The 17,620-nt window shown below is 41.9% G+C and overlaps 1 protein-coding gene across 1 annotated transcript in view; it reads right to left on the bottom strand.

Moving 5' to 3' along the window:
- RIMKLB (ribosomal modification protein rimK like family member B) overlaps nt 1-17,620 on the bottom strand; it is a 153,014-nt gene that overhangs the window by 131,570 nt on the left and 3,824 nt on the right. The gene's annotated exons all lie outside the window — the stretch shown is intronic.

Below are 17,620 nucleotides of genomic sequence, written 5' to 3'. Positions count from 1 at the left end.
CATTCATTACAAAGTGTTTTCTCCTGCAAAACGTAGGGAGCAACATGGCAGAGAATATCGCTGTAACAACTCTCCTTGACGATGGAAAAATATTCAAAATAACCATATCACTGAGCAATTATTACCTGGCAACCCTTGCAATGCAGATAAATAGATCTGCAAGACAAGTTGAGTGCACAACTGTGTTGTTTTACAAATACGAATGGGTGTCAGGACCAATCAATAGGAGAAAGAATAACCCTTTGCAACAAACTGTGATGGGACAACTGGATATCTCTATGTGAAAGAATGAATTTGGATCTCTTACCATATACCATATACAAAAGTTAACTCAAAATTTATCAAATACCTTCATGCAAGAACTAAAATTATAAAACCCTTAGAAGAAAACATAGGTGGAAATCTTCATGACCTTGGATATGGCCAAGTCCCTTAAATGACACCAAAAGCACAAGCAACAGAAGGAATAGAGAAATTGGACTTCTTTAAAATTGAAAGCTTTTGTGCATCAAAAGACAGGCAAGGAAGCAAAAAGAAAACTTGCATAATGGGAGAAAATATTGACAAATAATATACCTGGTAAGACTTTTTTTTAAATAATTTTTTTAAGGATTTTATTTATTTATTTGACAGCGACAGACACAGTAAGAGAGGGACCACAAGCAGGGGGAGTGGGAGAGGGAGAAGCAGGCTTCCCACTGAGCAGGGAACCCGACTTGGGGCTTGGTCCCAGAACCCTGGGATCATGACCTGAGCCAAAAGCAGAAGCTTAACAACTGGAGCCACCTAGGTACCCCCTAGTAAGACTTTAGTAGACAGAATATACCAAGAACTCTTACAACTCAAAACAAAAAACAAACTAATTTAAAAATGGCAAAAAGACCTGAATAGACCTTCCTCCAAAGAAGTTAACCGCATGGCTAATAAGCACATGAAAGGTGCTCAACATCCTTAGTCTTTAGGGAAATGCAAATCAAAGCCACAATGAGATACCACTCATGCTATTACAGCATGGCTATCAACAACATTAAAAACCATTACAATGTTGCTAAGGATGGAGAAACTGAAACCTTCCATATTATTAAACGGTGGACATGTAAAATTGTGCAGCTACTATGGAAAATAGCTTGGTGGTTCCTCAAAAGCTGAACCACAGAATTACTGTATCACCCAGAAATTCCACTTCTAGGTATAAATCCAAGAAATTAAAAGCATGCATTGAAATAAAAACTCATCTGTGAGTATTTATAGCAGGATTATTCGTAATAGGCAAAAAAAAAAAAAAAAAAAAAAAAGGAAACATTCAATGTCCATCAAGTGATATGTGGATAAATAATTGTGTGATATCCATACAACAGTATTTTATTCAGTCATAAAAAGGAATGAAGTAGGGACACGCTACAATGTGGATAGATCTTGGAAACATTGCGCCAGTGGAAAGAAAGACAGACACAAAATGCCATATATTTTTTTATTCCACTCATGAAATCTCCAGAACCTGTAACCCCACAGAGACAAAAAAGATTAGTGGTTGCAAGGGGTAAGAGGGAAAAGGGCATGGGAATGAATGCATATAGAGTTTCTTTTGGGGGTAATGAAAATGGCCTACAATTCAATAATGGTGATGGTTACAAAACATTCTGAATGTACTAAAACCCACAAACTTGTATATTTTAGAGCTGTGTCTGAATGTATAAATGGATTTATAAATATAAATTTTATGTTATGCGAATTTTATCTTGATTTTTAAGACAAGTCAATATGACTTGAGTCAAGCAACCCTGAATTTGAATTCTATTTCTCCATGACAGTGTGCAAGATATAATTAACCTCTCTACAGCCTTCATTTCCGATCTCTACATGGGTATGATAATACCAACTTTTCACATATTTTAGGTAAATATTAAATTAGAAGATAACACAAAGCTGGTACTATCTTAGTGGTTAGCACTGCAACCCTTTCTGTTTGCAGGGCAGAAACCTAGAAATCACCCTTGACACATCACCTTCTGCCCCCATATCCGGTCCTATCCACTTTGCATGCTAAATACTTCTTGAATTCATTTACTTTTCTCTCACTCCTCTACTAGTACCTAAGAAAGGGGAAAAAAACCAACAACAAAAAATTGCCCGATCGTTGAAAGCAGGCCTGATACTTCTAGCCAGGCCATTATTATTCTCCTGTTGGACATAAACAATCTCATAGACTACTAACCTCAGACAAGATTACTCAGACTGATAAAATGAGAAAGCAAAACCATTTCTTCATTTTCTGAACCACCCCACAAACACCACCTCTCTTGGCTGGAAGGAATGACTGCTACTTCTTTACCAATTACAGCTTTATCCACATTCTAGTCAGTCCTCCCCAAAGATGTGACACACCCAATTACACAACTGACGGAATTCCCTCACCATATCTAATCTAACACAAATTCTCATTTTCTTAGCCACTCCCCCAAAACAAACCAAAGCCCAAATTCTGAAATTAAATTCATAGTCATGAAGTGTCTCAGTAAGAGAAACACCCTCATAGTGAGACACTTCATGGCTCACGACTGCCCATAATGTGGGTTCTCCCTCACTGCAAAAGTATAAATCCCACTTGTTCAACTACAGAAGGTGTGTTATTTATTATTGTCTTTGGATGGAGGCCATTGACACATCTCAGTTGGAACTACAGACATCTCTTAGTCTATTGTCATAGTTACGACATTCACTAATTCCTACTGTATTTTACAGAGAAGTGCAGAGGCCACTGGGAGGCAACAGGCTTGAGCAATTTAAACAGGAGCGAGGCAAAATGACTCATAGCGACCACTCCGGTGACACACAGGCTCATTAAGACACTCACCTCGAAATCGCTGTAGGTCCTAACTTACCAATGGGTTAGTTACAACCGGGCAGTTACCAAAAGGGGAAAGTTCCATACATTCCATACCCTCTCATTCCGCCCTGTAATTGTGGTACCTCACCACCATTTTGTGGTAGACAGTCTGCCTTGCAATATATTCAATAAACTTCTCTTTTGTTCTGCCCTGGGTGAATTCTTTCGCAGTGGCCCCCTCTCAGTCAGGATGCCCCACAAGAAGTAGCCTGTGGTGGTGATGATATGGCTGGTTTTAAGAAAATTTCATGAGAAATAAATACTGAATCTGCTAATTAATCATTCATTCTTCCTAATATTTACTGATCAACTACTAGATGCATAGCATTGTGACCAACATAATGGAGATTATATATTTACATACGTATCTATATACCTTTGTTCAAAAAGCTTACATTCCGGCCAGAAAGACAATCCATGTACAAGAAAATACTACATAGGTTTTTAAATGGGGTTGGGGTACTTTTTGTTATTAACTGCTATTTATGGTATTTTAGATTTTAAATTTTTCAATTTATTAAAGATCAAATTTAAGCAGCAAACTTTTAAGCCTTTGTTTCAAACTTCAAAATTATTTTATGATTTATAAGTCTAATTTTGTATTAAATAAGAGCAACCACTTTCACTTGCTTTTTAATATTAGAGTAACCCAGGGTGCCTGGGTGACTCAGTGGGTTAAAGCCTCTCCCTTGGCTCAGGTCATAGTCTCAGGGTCCTGGGATCGAGCCCCACGTCGGGCTCTCTGCTCAGTGGGGAGCCTGCTTCCCCCTCTCTCTCTGCCTGCCTTTCTGCTTACTTGTGATCTCTCTCTGTCAAATAAATAAATAAAATCTTAAAAAAAATATATTAGAGTAACCCAAAACAGCAATTAAACTTAAAAACTCCTATTCATGGGAGCGCCTGAGTGGCTCAGTGAGTTAAGCCTCTGCCTTGGCTAGGGTCATGGTCCCACGGCCTGGGATCGAGCCCTGAGTCAGGCTCCCTGCTCGGGAGCTTGCTTCTCTGCCTGATTCTCTGCCTAATTGTGATCTCTCTGTCTGTGTCAAATAAATAAATAAAATCTTAAAAAAAAATCCTATTCACAAATTTGATTACACTACTTTTACTATTTTAAGTTATGTTATGTATATTCATGTGACTGTTCTTTAACCACCTTAAATGCTTGACAGGGTAGGCAGATTTATAAGCAAATCTAACAAACAAACAAACAAAAAATACCCTACAACATGTCAAAACAAATTTTGTTAAATATTCCAAACATCTCAATCAATACTCGTTACAGGCCTGACCAAATTCTCTTAAACTTTTCAGCTTAAAATGCTAAGATATAATATGTGAAGATTCTTTAAATCACATTTATACACATATTATCCTCAGCTAAAACCAAAGGTATTAATATAATTGGTTTCATCTGCTTTATTATCTATATATTCAAGTCCAGACTTTTTTAGGATTGAAAAAATTTAATCTATTTGAGATGACAGAATCTAGTATCAAAGATGGGCTGGAAATCCTAGACAATAATATAGTTGCTTATCCATTACAGGGTTTGAGATTCCAGACCAGCCATGGAATCTGAGAACTACAAAACTCTAGGTTTATTCTCTTAGAGAGTAGGCATGGACCCATGGGCTTTTATAGGGTTGATTTGTCAACAGATTCCCCAAGTACTCTCAGCATCTATATGGCAGCTACCCAATTTGGGTAGATGGAATTTGACGCCCCCTACACCATGTTGCAGCTAACTTCCTTCACTACTTGTCTGGATTTAACTAGTCTCACTAATCTGACTGAATTCTTTCCATAGTCTTGGCCACAAATTTTTTTTTTTTAAGATTTTATTTATTTGATTGGAGTGGAGGGGAGAAACAGAGGGAAAGGGAGAAACTCTGACTCCCCACTGAATGGCAAGCATGATGTGGGGCTCGCTCTCACAACCCCAAGATTATGACCTGAGCCAGAATCAAGAGTTGGACGCCTAGCAGACTAAACCCACCCACGCACACCCTTGGCCACAATTCTGTAGTCCTAACATTTGGAAGTTAAAAACAATGTAACTACAATGCGGTTGAGTAATTGCCAGTCACTAGATGACTTAATGACAAATAATGTGTTAACAGTGATGCTTTGGATTTCTAGAAGGAAGAGATGACTGTGGTTTTAATAAATCAAGAAAAGATTGATAGAGGAGGTTGAACTTTACCTGGACCTTGGGGGAAATGTTAAATACTTTAGTATGTTTCTAAAAATCTCTGTGAATAAAGTGATGAATGGCTCAACAGTGACCTTTATAAATTCTGTTATAAGTATTTTAAGAGGGGCCCCTGGATGGCTCAGTGGGTTAAACCTCTGCCTTCGGCCCAGGTCATGGTCTTGGGGCCCTGGGATCGAGCCCCACATCAGGCTCTCTGCTCAGCGGGGAGCCTGCTTCCCCCTCTCTCTCTGCCTGCCTCTCTGCCTACTTGTGAACTCTGTCAAATAAATAAATAAAATCTTTAAAAAAAAGTATTTTAAGAAAAACACTGATGACAACACTGTGTTGAAATAGTCAATCCTATTTCCTTTTGCTGGGAGAAGAAACTAATAGAGTATTTTAAATATGTATTACCTTTAACCTCACAATTTCATTTCTAGGAAACTAATTTGAAGAATCTGTCATATATGTAACCCAAGCTTACATATACAAGGATATGTACACAAACAACCCTGCAGTAGGGAGAAACTTCAAGTAACAAAGCCAATAGTGGAATGGTTAAACACAGAACATCCATACTTAATAAGGGCCTACAGCAATTTAAAAAGAATACTGGGGAAATTTTTAAAAGGTGGGGGGTAGAATACTGTGGGGCGTCCTGTGTGGCTCAGTCTCCTGGGTGTCCCACTCTTGGTTTCAGATCAGGTCATGATCTCAGGGTGCTAAGACTGAGCCCCTCCCAGCCTCAGCTCTGCCTGGAGTGGGCTTGAAAGTTTCTCTCTCCTCCTCCCCCAACTTACGTTCTAAATAAAGAAAGAATGAAACAAATGAACAAATTCTTTAAAAAATACTGTCAGTGGGGCTCCTGGGTGGTTCAGGCCTTCGACTCAGTTCATGATCCCAGGGTTCTGGGATCCAGCCCCGCATTGGGATCCTTTCTTAGAGGAGAGTCTGCTTCTCCCTCTCCCTCTGCCTGCTGCTCTGCCTACTGGTACTCTCTCTCTCTAATAAATAAATAAAATATTTTTAAAAATACTGTCAAGATACATAAATGCATATAGTAAAGACAGAGGACCCGCCTGAGACTCCATGGTAGAGAGGCCCACGGGGGTCTCCTCTCCAAATGGGCTGTGACCTAGCGCTGGTCCTGGTCCCTGCCACCCCTGATCCTGCACCGGGCCCTAGAGGGGTCGCCCAAGATTTCCAGCAGCGCACAAGTGACAGCTTGCCATCCATCCCCTCCAGGGACTCACTCGTGGCCTCCCAGAACTATTACCGGAGCCGTGGAGGTTCTGCTTCCAGTAACTGCCCCTGTGGAAGCGCAGGGCATCCGGGAGAAGCCACCTCTCACCACCCCCATCTCCCTAACACCGACCAGGGTCCCTAGTGGGCGAGCTGCTTTTTCCGGAAGTCCACTCTCTGGTTTGTGGCTATAGTGTTGGGAGTCCCCAGATCGCTGACTCTCCCAGGCCTCCAGCGACTCCATCACCAGCGACTTGGCTCTGGAAGCCACGAGGAAGCAGCCTGGTGGCCACCAGCCTGGCAAAGCCAATACCGAGCCCCAGTCCTGAGAGGCCACCACCAGCCACTAGGCTACAGGAGGTACTAAGGGACCTCCCTCCCAGTAGACTAGGCAGGCTGAAGCCTGCAGTAGCCGGCAGGCTTCTTTTTATATCAAACAGCAAAACACCAAAAAGGGAGCTGAGAGAACCCGGCTCCTTACTATCCAAGTCACACACAAGCCTTCCTGACAACCTGTAACCACATGCCTTGCACCAAGTAGAAAATAAACCTCCATGCAGCCAGTAAAAAAGAAAGACATAAAAAAAAATATCCAAAACATATTACTAAGTGAAGAAAAATTGTTTTAAAAGACTTTGTAGGGGCACCTGGATGGCTCAGTGGGTTAAGCCTCTGCCTTCAGCTCAGGTCATGATCTCAGAGTCCTGGGATGGAGCCCCACATAGGGTTCTCTGCTCAGCAGCGAGCCTGCTCCCCACCCCTTGCCTTTCTGCCTACTTGTAATCTCTCTCTGTCGAATAAAACAAACAAACAAACAAACAAACAAACAAAAACAAACAAAAAAACCCAAAACACTTTGTATAGGGGCACCTAACTGGCTCAGTTTGTTAAGCAGCTGCCTTTGGCTCAGGTCATGATCCCAGAGTCCTGGGATGGAGCCCCACAAAAATAACAACACACACACACACACACACACACACACACACACACAAACACTGGGTATAGCCTGATCTCATTTATGCTTTCATAAGTATGTGTATATGTATACATAAACAAAACTTTTACATATACATATACAAATTCATTTAGATATATGTTCAGGAAAAATGCTGAAGAGATAAAATCCAAACCATAAGCTGTGGTTATATCCAGAGAGAAAAACTGGATGGGAGGAAGAAGGCAGGAGAGAGGTAACTTTCACTTTTCCCTCCATATAATTTCAACCAAAGTATAACTGTAAACTTTGAAGAACTAAATTGAAGCAAAGAAAATACCATTTGAAACTTAGGACTTAGACCTTTTATTTATCACTTCACGTTCACCACTGTTTATTTACTGACCTATAGAATATTCCACCACTTTAACAAACTGAGAAAATTCCAGGAAAATAAGTCTAGTAGAAGCATGGGTCTTTCTTTAAATGTCTAAAAGCTTTCTTCCTCCTCCTAGCAATAATTTATGAAACACTTTTTGAGGGTTGAGCAATCAGGAAAGCATCTGTTAGGCAGAATTCGCCAAGAGAAAGAGAAAGAAAGAGAACCACATATATGGTCAAGGGTTGGCTTACATGATTGTAGGCGTTTGCAGAACAAGTCTGGAGTCCTGTGCTGGCCGCCGGGAGAACAGGCTGGAACTTTAGGGCAGGAGTCAATGCTTTCGTGCTCAGGTGCAATTTCTCTGTGGAAGCCCGGGTTCCGTTCTCCTAGCCTTTAAACTAATTCAATCAGGCCCACCCAGATTATCTAGGAATCTTCCTGTGAACTGATTATGGACTGAAGTCTTACCAACTGACTACTCCAGAGGAGTACCTGGGTTAGCTCTGATTGAAAAACCAGGGCGGAGGCAAATCAAGGCAAATAGACTCAAGAACACATGTCACAGCATGTCTATGTAAAGAAGAAAAACAATCAAAAAGACACATATCAGAATCACCACTTTTCTTTTTTAGAGAAGATTTTTAAAAATTTATTTATCTGAGAGAGAGAGAGAGAGGGTGCACCCATGAGCAGGGGAAGGGGCACAGGGAGAGAGAGAAGCAGACTCCCCACTGAACATGGAGCCCTATGTGGGCTCAACCCCAGGACTCTGAGATCATGACCTGAGCCAAAGACAGAGGATTAACCGACTGAGTGACTTAGGCTCCCCCACAGTCACCCAACTCGAGGCCAGACCTTGGGCCTGTCGTGGGGCTGTTTTAAATGTTACCTCACTTGGTCACTACGGTATAATTCCAGGGTCAGCTACCAAAGTAGATTAAAATTTAGGTACCTGTGACTCTGAAGTTTACGTTAATGTAGCTCCTTTAGTTGCCGAGACCGGCTCAATTTACACATAAAAAGGAGATTTCTTTCCTAACCACAGGTAAACTAACTGGAAAAGTGAGATGGTTTTACTAGGAACTGATAGGGTTTTCGAGAGTCAGGGATCACATGGCCTCTGTCCCTCTTTGACTCTCCTTTTTTTCCCTTAAGGGCTCCCTCTGTTCACCTCCCTTATTTATTTTTTTTAAGGTTTTATTTTTAATTTTAATTTTTTTTTAAAGATTTTGTTTATTTATTTGACAGACAGAGATCACAAGTAGGCAGAGAGGCAGTCAGAGAGAGGAGGAAGCAGGCTCCCCGCTGAGCAGAGAGCCCGACGTGGGGCTCCATCCCAGGACCCTGGGATCATTACCTGAGCCGAAGGCAGAGGCTTTAATCCACTGAGTGACCCAGGCGCCCCTACGGTTTTATTTTTTAAATGAGCTCTAAACCCGAGGTGGGGCTTGAACTCAGAACCCTAAGATCAGGAGTCACACTCCAGTGACTGAGCCAGCCAGGTGTCCCTGTTCCCCTCCCTTCTAGCTGACTTCTTCAGCTTACTCCAAGTTTCTCTTCCATAATACTTGAACTTGCATATAATCCCTCATGAATGTTCCCATCCTATTTTTTTTATTCGTGAACATTATGGCTATTTGGCATTTTTTTTGAATTCCCCAAAGAGGGACAATTTAATTGCCTCAACTATCTTTTGGGCTGTTCAAAGCATGATCCTACTAAGGTGGCGTCAGTAGGAATTAGAAATGAGAGGCATGAACCAGTTTATGGACTTTGAAGAGATGAGTGATTAGACATGAATGTTGCAAAGGCAGAGTGAATTAAAAGCAAATTAGCCAAAGACAGCTCTATTTGAGAGAAATACATTGCATCTGAGCCCCTAGGTCTCACCTAGTGGCTCCCATCCTTCCCTAATCACCTGTCCCTCCATCCCCGGATCCCATAAGCCAGTGTGACTCATGCAGGAACCTACCAGCACTTCAATTCTAAACTCTAAACTCAAAGTCAACAGTGTGTTTCTCACCATCACCAGTACCCTCTTGGCTTATGTCTGTCCTGTTTGTCCTCTAAACTCAGTGTCATTGAATCACCTCAATTCTCATCTCTGTTGTTCTAGGCTTTGCATCTGTGTCTATTCCTGACATTTCCATCATGAGTCTCCACTCAACTTTAGCTGAACTCTTCAGCTTCCAGTAAAAGTTATTGATTTTGGTGGGATCAGAGCTCTATCTCAAAACACAGGAATCGAATTCCATTTTCCAATGACAGTGACTGGTCAAGCTGGCCATGCTTCCTTCAAAGCAGAGGGAAAGGAGCCTTCTGTTTCTGTATCATCTATCTTTTGAGCACCTACTATTTTATCAAACACTTTGGTGGGTACTCATGCTACAAAGTTAATGAGAAACACCTTAAAAAGCTCTCTTTTTTTTTTTTAAGATTTTATTTATTTATTTGACAGACAGATCACAGGTAGGCAGAGAGGCAGGTAGAGATAGAGAGGAGGAAGGAGGCTCCCCGCTGAGCAGAGAGCCCAATGCGGGGCTCGATCCCAGGACCCTGAGATCATGACCTGAGCCTAAGACAGAGGCCTTAACCATCTGAGCCACCCAGGTGCCCCTTAAGAAGCTCTTAGAAAAGAGAGAGGCTAACAATCCACAATTACACACAACTCGGCATAAGTACACAGACATACGTGTGGAGGAAGTTGTTTTAATTAGCCTTGAAGTTCCAAAGAAGGCTTTCCAGAACAGAATACCCAGGAGCTTAATATTATTAAGTTTTAAATAATTTTTTAGTATTAAAATATTTAAATATTTAAATATTATGCACATAGAAGTGCATGAATCACAAATGACACTTTGAGAATTTTCAAGACTGTATGACAATCACTAAGATCAAGAAATAGAGGGCACCTGAGTGGCTCAGTTAGTTAAGTAACTGCCTTCAGCTCAGGTCATGATCCCGGAGTCCCAGGAGGGATGGAGTCTCTCACCGTATCAGGCTCCCAGCTCCATGGGGAGTCTGCTTTTCCCTCTGACCTTCTCCCCTCTCATGGTCTCTCTCACTGTCTCCCTCTCAAATAAATAAATAAAATCTTCAAAAAAAAAAAAAGTGTTTCTTAAAAAAAAAAAGAAAAAGAAATAGAACATTACTAGCGTTTCAAAGCTCTGCTTCTGCCTCCTCTCAGTCCTCTTGCTTACATTAACAGAAATTAGGAGTGAAAAGTGGTAAGGAGGGGTGCCTGGGTGGCTCAGTGGGTTAAGCCTCTGCCTTTGGCTCAGGTCATGGTCTCAGGGTCCTGGGATCCAGCCCAGCATCAGGCTCTCTGCTCAACAGGGAGCCTGCTTCTCCCCGTCTCTCTGCCTGCCTCTCTGCATATTTGTGATCTATCTATCAAATAAATAAAATCTTAAAAAAAAAAAAAGGAAAAGAAAAGTGGTAAGGATATACTTGGCAGAAAGAATGGCATAGATTGAGAGGTTTAGGGATGCATGGGTGGCTCAGTGGGTTAAGCATCTGCCTTCGGCTCAGGTCATAATCCCAGGTTCCTAGGATCGAGTCCCACATCAGGCTCCCTTCTCTACCTGTCACTACCCCTACTTGAGCATTCTGTCTCTATCTCTGACAAATAAATAAAATCTTAAAACATACAAAAAACAAATAAACACTGAGAGGTTTAAAGTAGTACAGAAGGTAGACATTTCTGTGACTTAGGTAGTGGGAGAAAGGGGGTCGTTGGAGAAGAGCTATCTCCTGTATAAGCAGGAGCCTGATCGTGAAAACCTGTTTTTTTTTGGTTTTTGTTTTTGTTTTTGTTTTTGTTTTTTAAGCTTTTATTTATTCCAGAGAGAGAGAGAGAGAGAAAGAGAATGCACAAGTGGGGGAGACAGGCCCAGGGAGAGGGACAAGCAGACTCTCTGCTAAGCAGAGAGCCTGACATACAATGGGTGTGGGAGCATATGGCTCTCTGCTTTTCGGGGAGCCTGCTTCCCCCTCCCCCTCTGCCTACTTGTGATCTCTCTCTCTGTCAAATAAATAAATAAAATCTTAAAAAAAAAGAAAGAAAGAAAACGACTTGATGGTGATCTCATCACCAGGAAAGAAAACAAACAAAGAAAAGGGTGATAAAGACAATGGGTTTATGGTTTTTTTTTAACTTCTTTATTTAAATTCAAGTTAATTAACAAAGTGTATTATTAGTTTCCAAGGTAGAGTTCAGTGATTCATCAGTTGTATACAACACAGTGCTCATTGCATCACGTGCCCTCCTTAATACCCATCACCCAGTTACCCCCATCTGCCCATCCACCTTCCCTCTAGCAACCCTCAGGTGTTTCCTAGAGTTAAGAGTCTCTTATGATTTTCTCCATCTCTATTTTCATCTTATTTTATTTTCCTTCCCTTCCCATGTTCATCTGTTTTGTTTCTTAAATTCCACATACAAGTGAAATCATTTGTCTTTCTCTGACTTATTTTGCTTAGTATACTACCCTCTAATTCCATCAACATTGTTGCAAGTGACAAGATTTCATTCTTTCTGATGGTCAAGTAATATTCCTGTGCGCGCACGTGCGTGTGTGTGTGTGTGTGTGTGTATACACATCACATTTTCTTTATCCACTCATCGGTCAACGGACATCTGGGCTCTTTCCATAGTTTGGCTATTGTGGACGTTGCTGCTATAAACATTGGGGTGCATGTGCCCCTTCAGATCACTATGTTTGTATCCTTTGGATAAATACATAGTAGTGCAATTGCTGGGTCATGAGGTAGCTCTATTTTTAACTTTTTCAGGAACTTCCACACTGCTTTCCAGAGTGACTGTACCAATTTGCATTCCCAACTACAGTGTAAGAGGGTTCCCCTTTCTTCACATCCTCACCAATATCTGTCATTTCTTGAGGACAACGGGTTTATGTTGAGACATGTTAAAGCAGGAAAATGGTTATAAATAAGAGATGTGGGTTGGAAAAAATAATTTGGTAGTTATCAGCCTTATACTTTCTTAAATGAATCCATGCACGTGTAGGAAGTCCCCAAGAAGAAAGCAAATAAAATGCAAACAAATGAGAGAATTGGGGAGTACAGCTATGTAAGATGCAGAAAAGGAAAGAATAATCTAAGAATGAGTCTCAGAAGAAAAATCCAGAGGGAAAAAAAGGCAAACCAAGGCAGCAGCATCCATGGAGGCAAAGCAGTAGGGAGTTTTCAGAAAGGAATGTTTAGAGGCAGGTAAGATAGTAAGTACCGGTTGGATTTAATGATGTGGAGGTGCACAGGGACTTCAGTGGAGTGGTGGAGGCGTTGGGTTGAGGAAACGATGGCCAGGAAGTCATTCTTTCATAAAGCTTGACTGTATGAGGGAGAATTAGAGGGTTGGTATTCTTTTGCCCACTGTTGTCTTAGAAGAAGATTATCTGAAACACAATAGACCCATGATACATATGTTGTTCTGATTGACTGCATCTTTTTTTTTTTTTAAGATTTTATTTATTTGCTCGAAGAGATAGTGAGAGAGAGAACACAAGCAGGGAGAGTGGCAGAGAGTGAAGCAGGCTTCCCTCTGAGCAAGGAGCCCGATGCAGGACTCAATCCTGGGATCAGGACCTGAGCTAAAGACAGACACTTAACGACTGAGCCACCCAGGCTCCCCCTCATTTTTTTTTTGAAAGAGAGAGTGGGCATGCAGGCTGGGGAGGGGCAAAAGGAGTGGGGGAGAGAGAATTTTTGTTTGTTTTTTAAATATTTTATTTATTTAAGGGTGAGTCAGAGAGAGCACAAGCAGAGAAGAGGGGCAGATGGAGAGGGATAAGCAGACTCCCCACTGATCAGAGAGCCCAATGTGGGGCTCAATCCCAGGATCCCGGGATCATTAACTGAGCCGAAGGCAAAGGCTTAACCGGCTGAGCCAACCAGGCACCCCTCATCAGTAGATTCTTAATTCTACTGAGACTGCCTGCAACCAGGCTACAACTTCTCTTGCCTGGAAGGCACAAATAATACATATCTCCTGCTGTGCTGGAGAGCAGACAGCTTTATCTGTCAGAGCAGGTGACGCCTGACGTCACAGCAAGCCAAGGATTGCAAATATGTTAGTCAATGATGAATCTGTCAGGTCTTACTGAGAGGAGGGCTGATACCATATCCATCAACAGTTGAGATTACCTCAACCAATCCCTCCTAAAAAATGTGAAGGTAGATTAAAGGACATCAGGAGATTTGGTAAACTAGGTTATGGCCTGGAGTCTGAGCTACCCTAGGCCTTGCAAACTTCTCAGAGATCTAAAAACTATTTGAGACCTAAAAGCAAATACCTCTAAGATAAAGCTTACCCATTGCCAAATTCCTGAGAAGCAAAGTAAATAAATGTTTAATTAAATAGCAACAAAACATAATATGCCAACTGGCCAATAGTTCCTTAACTCACATATAAATTTAATGTTACATATAAACAACTGATATATAGTAGGGTCTCCTGTGTTGTACATAGATTTTTAAAAGATTTTATTTATGTATTTGAGAGAGAGAGCAAGAGAGGGAACACAAGCAGGGGGAGTTCGAGGGGAGAAGCAGGCTTCCCACTGGCAGGGAGCCCCATGTGGGGCTTAATCCCAGGACGTTGGGATCATGACTTGAGCCCTGAGCTGAAGGCAGACGCTTAACTGACCTGAACCACCCAGATGCCCTGTTGTATGTATTTTTAAACTTTTTCTCTGTATTATATCTTGACACCTTAAGAAGGGTCATGTGGCTGGCCCAGTGGGAGCATGTGACTCTTGATCTCAAGGACCTGAGTCTGAGCCACATGCTGAGCCTAGAGATTACTTAAAAAACAAAAAAACAAACAACAAAAAAAAAGCACCTAAACTAAAACTAAAAAATGAAAAATAACCTTCTGGCTGGGAAGCTGCTGCCCCTCCCGGGGGTTAGCCAGTTCTTAGAGAGAGCAAGGACCCAGCATGTCCTTGACGTGCAAACACAAAATCCACAGCCACACCTCCCCTAGTTGGCCCAATCGTCCCAGGAGGCAAAATTCCTCTTCCTTAGTCATCCCAAGGCCAGGTATTAGGCAAGGAGGGACCATCTCTATAGGTTAGAGCCCAACCAAATTATGCACACTAGGTAATCCTGAACTGTTAACCTACCCTGCCTTGCCTTGCTCCCTGGAAACTCCAATGGAAGCTCTGCCCTAGACCTTCCACTCCCTCCAAGTCTTCTGCTTCCTGACCACTCTGATGGTCTTCCCTGGGGCTCTGTTTGACACGCTGTGCCCCCTTTCTCTAGAACCTACTAGTAGAGTAAATTTTCCCTGATTGTCTCTATCTCTTCTTACCTGGCTGCACTTGACTGACGATCTCATAAAAGAATACAAAGCGTGCCCCAACATAGGACTGCCTCAGGCCTACAGGTCTTAAAAGAGTTCTAAAAATAGTTCCTAGTGATCTCCTTGACTCATCACTGATGATTGTATCTTACACGTGCCTCTTTCCCAAGGCCATGAGTGCATCCGGTTGAACCTGGAAATGCCCTCCCGCCCCACCCGGGTCACACACTGTACTGGGTATTCCCTTCAAGCCCTGACCGTGTCTCTTGTTTTATCAAACATAGACGACAGATTCTTGTCATTCTCAGGTTTAACATTTTCTGGTTGAAGGGGAACAGAATATTCCACCGCCAAATATGCCCCTTTGGCATATTGATTATTGTGAATCAAAGGCTTTTGAGAAACAGCTGTGCAAGAAGGACACTCCTACCCTCCCTTGTCCTCCTGGAAGCAGGTGATAATCCCATGTGAAAGGTACCTTCCCCGTAGCAGGGCGGGGAAGGCATCCTTCTCATCAGAGATGGTGAATTTTGGACTGAGAAGGTCATACAAACAAGTCTTTTACTTCTTCACCATTTAGCTCTCTGAAGTTCAAACCCTGTTGTTTTGCCAATTCCACACAAATTTGTATTTGTCTAAAAGCTTCCTGCTTTGGTCACTTCTCTGAGTCTCATATTTTTATGGGGCTGCAGTACATATAAAATTAAATGTGTTTTCTTCTTGTTAATCTGTCTTATGTCAATGTAATTATTACACGAGCCAAAAAATGTAGAAGAATGGAATATTTTTCCAACCCTACATAGTTTTATTATTTCCTTAGAAGAAGTTTCTAGGATATGGAATGAAGTACCTTTTAAAAATTCCTTTATTTTTTTTAAAGATTTTATTTATTTATTAGAGAGAGAGAGAAGAGAAGCAGACTCCCCACTGAGCAGAGAGCCCAATGTGGGGCTTGATCCCAGGACCCCGAGATCATGATCTGAGCTGAAGGCAGCTGCTTAACCAACTGAGCTACCCAGGTGTCCCTGCAATACCTTTTTAATTTGTTCGTGCATCAACTTTAAGACTGGTATAAAGGAAGTTGGCAACCTAGAATCTATATTTCAGCATGGTTTTATTAGCTTTATTGTACAGAGAATATATGTTGTTTCTTTGTAGGGAAACAAATGGCTTGAAGTGATATATAAAATTTTACTGAAGTCAGAGTTTATTACCTTGTGATATAAGGATGCTCTTAGGAAGCATGTGATTCTCCATGGAAATGTGATTTGGGATGCAGCTAACAAACCCATACAAGCATTTCCCTTTTCAGGAATTTGGGTGCTCAGAAAGACATAGGGTAATTTTCCTTACTATTTTAAGACTCTAGATTATTCTACTTCAGTTGCTTACCTGACTATATAATCCCTCATACGGCTCTCATTATAGATAACTATTACACAAAACACTGCACGAGTCTTCTACTTAATGACTAGTCAGACCCCAGAAGAATGTCTCTGCCCTTTCTCTCTAAGAGAATGGGATTTACTCACCTACCTTACCTTTGCAGAAATCCCACAGAATTTATCCCTCCGTCAAAAGTGTACCATTCTTCAGCAGCGATGGCTTTATCCTAGGAACTTGCTCAAACCTCTCTGCCCTATCACTGGCCCAGAAGATTTACACCACTCACCAGCTTTTCTAAGATATTTGATAAGTTGTGGGGTGCCTGGGTGGCTCAGTGGGTTAAGCCTCTGCCTTTGGTTCAGGTCATGATCTCAGGGTCCTGGGATCAAGCCCCGCATGGGGCTCTCTGCTCAGCAGGGAGCCTGCTTCCCCCCTCAACCCCGGCCTGCCTCTCTGCCTACTTGTGATCTCTTTCAAATAAATAAATAAAATCATTTAAAAAATAAGATATTCGATAAAGTACTAACAGAAAATCCAAGCTACAGAAGTTGAGGGTTTGCTTCTTGATATGTCTCCCCTACCTCCAGTCCAAGCTGGAAGACTGCCCCCTTCTTTTCAAGCTACTATGGTAATAGAGTTAATAAACCCTTTAGTTTCTCATCTCCAACAACCTTTCTCTATTCAGATACACCCTTGTTGAAACTTCTAGCTCACAAACCAGTATCCAGCTCCCATAAGAGTGAAAAAGAGCAGGTGCTTGAGAAACTGCCAGCCTTCCTCTGAGTTCTGGGCCATCTCTAATACTTGGAGCAGTAGGAAGACCATGTGACCCAAAAACAGGATCTGGTTGCTTGCACAGCTGGGTATACAAGAGGCGAACTTAGGTCCCACTCCATACAGGTGTCCAAGCTGAGGGCTGGTGTCTCCTTTATTCCTGGCCCTATAAGCCATAACAGCAAACTACTACATGCATCCACACACTGGTTCACAAAGACAGTCACCAAATATTGTCAGTGTCTACAAGCCTGGGAAAAGCAAGAATGTATTTCCTATTGATTTCATAAAAATGGTCAGAATCCTGGCAGCCACAGACGGCACGCTTTATTTACAAGGTGAGAAGAGGGCTTCAGGGAGCCAAAAAGAGATCGTGAAGTGTCCTGGGGCTAGTAACAGCTGGGAGGGGGTCCCACATCATGGCTGAGAGGCGAGGGAAAGGTGTGATTGTCAGGATCTTCACAGGTTAGCTGGGAAGAGGGCTGCTCAGGAAAGAA

Source organism: Lontra canadensis, unplaced genomic scaffold (assembly GCF_010015895.1).
Source record: "Lontra canadensis isolate GAN:19392208 unplaced genomic scaffold, GSC_riverotter_1.0 scaffold9, whole genome shotgun sequence".
NCBI classification, from domain to species: domain Eukaryota; kingdom Metazoa; phylum Chordata; class Mammalia; order Carnivora; family Mustelidae; genus Lontra; species Lontra canadensis.
This window is presented reverse-complemented; position numbering and strand designations above follow the sequence as displayed.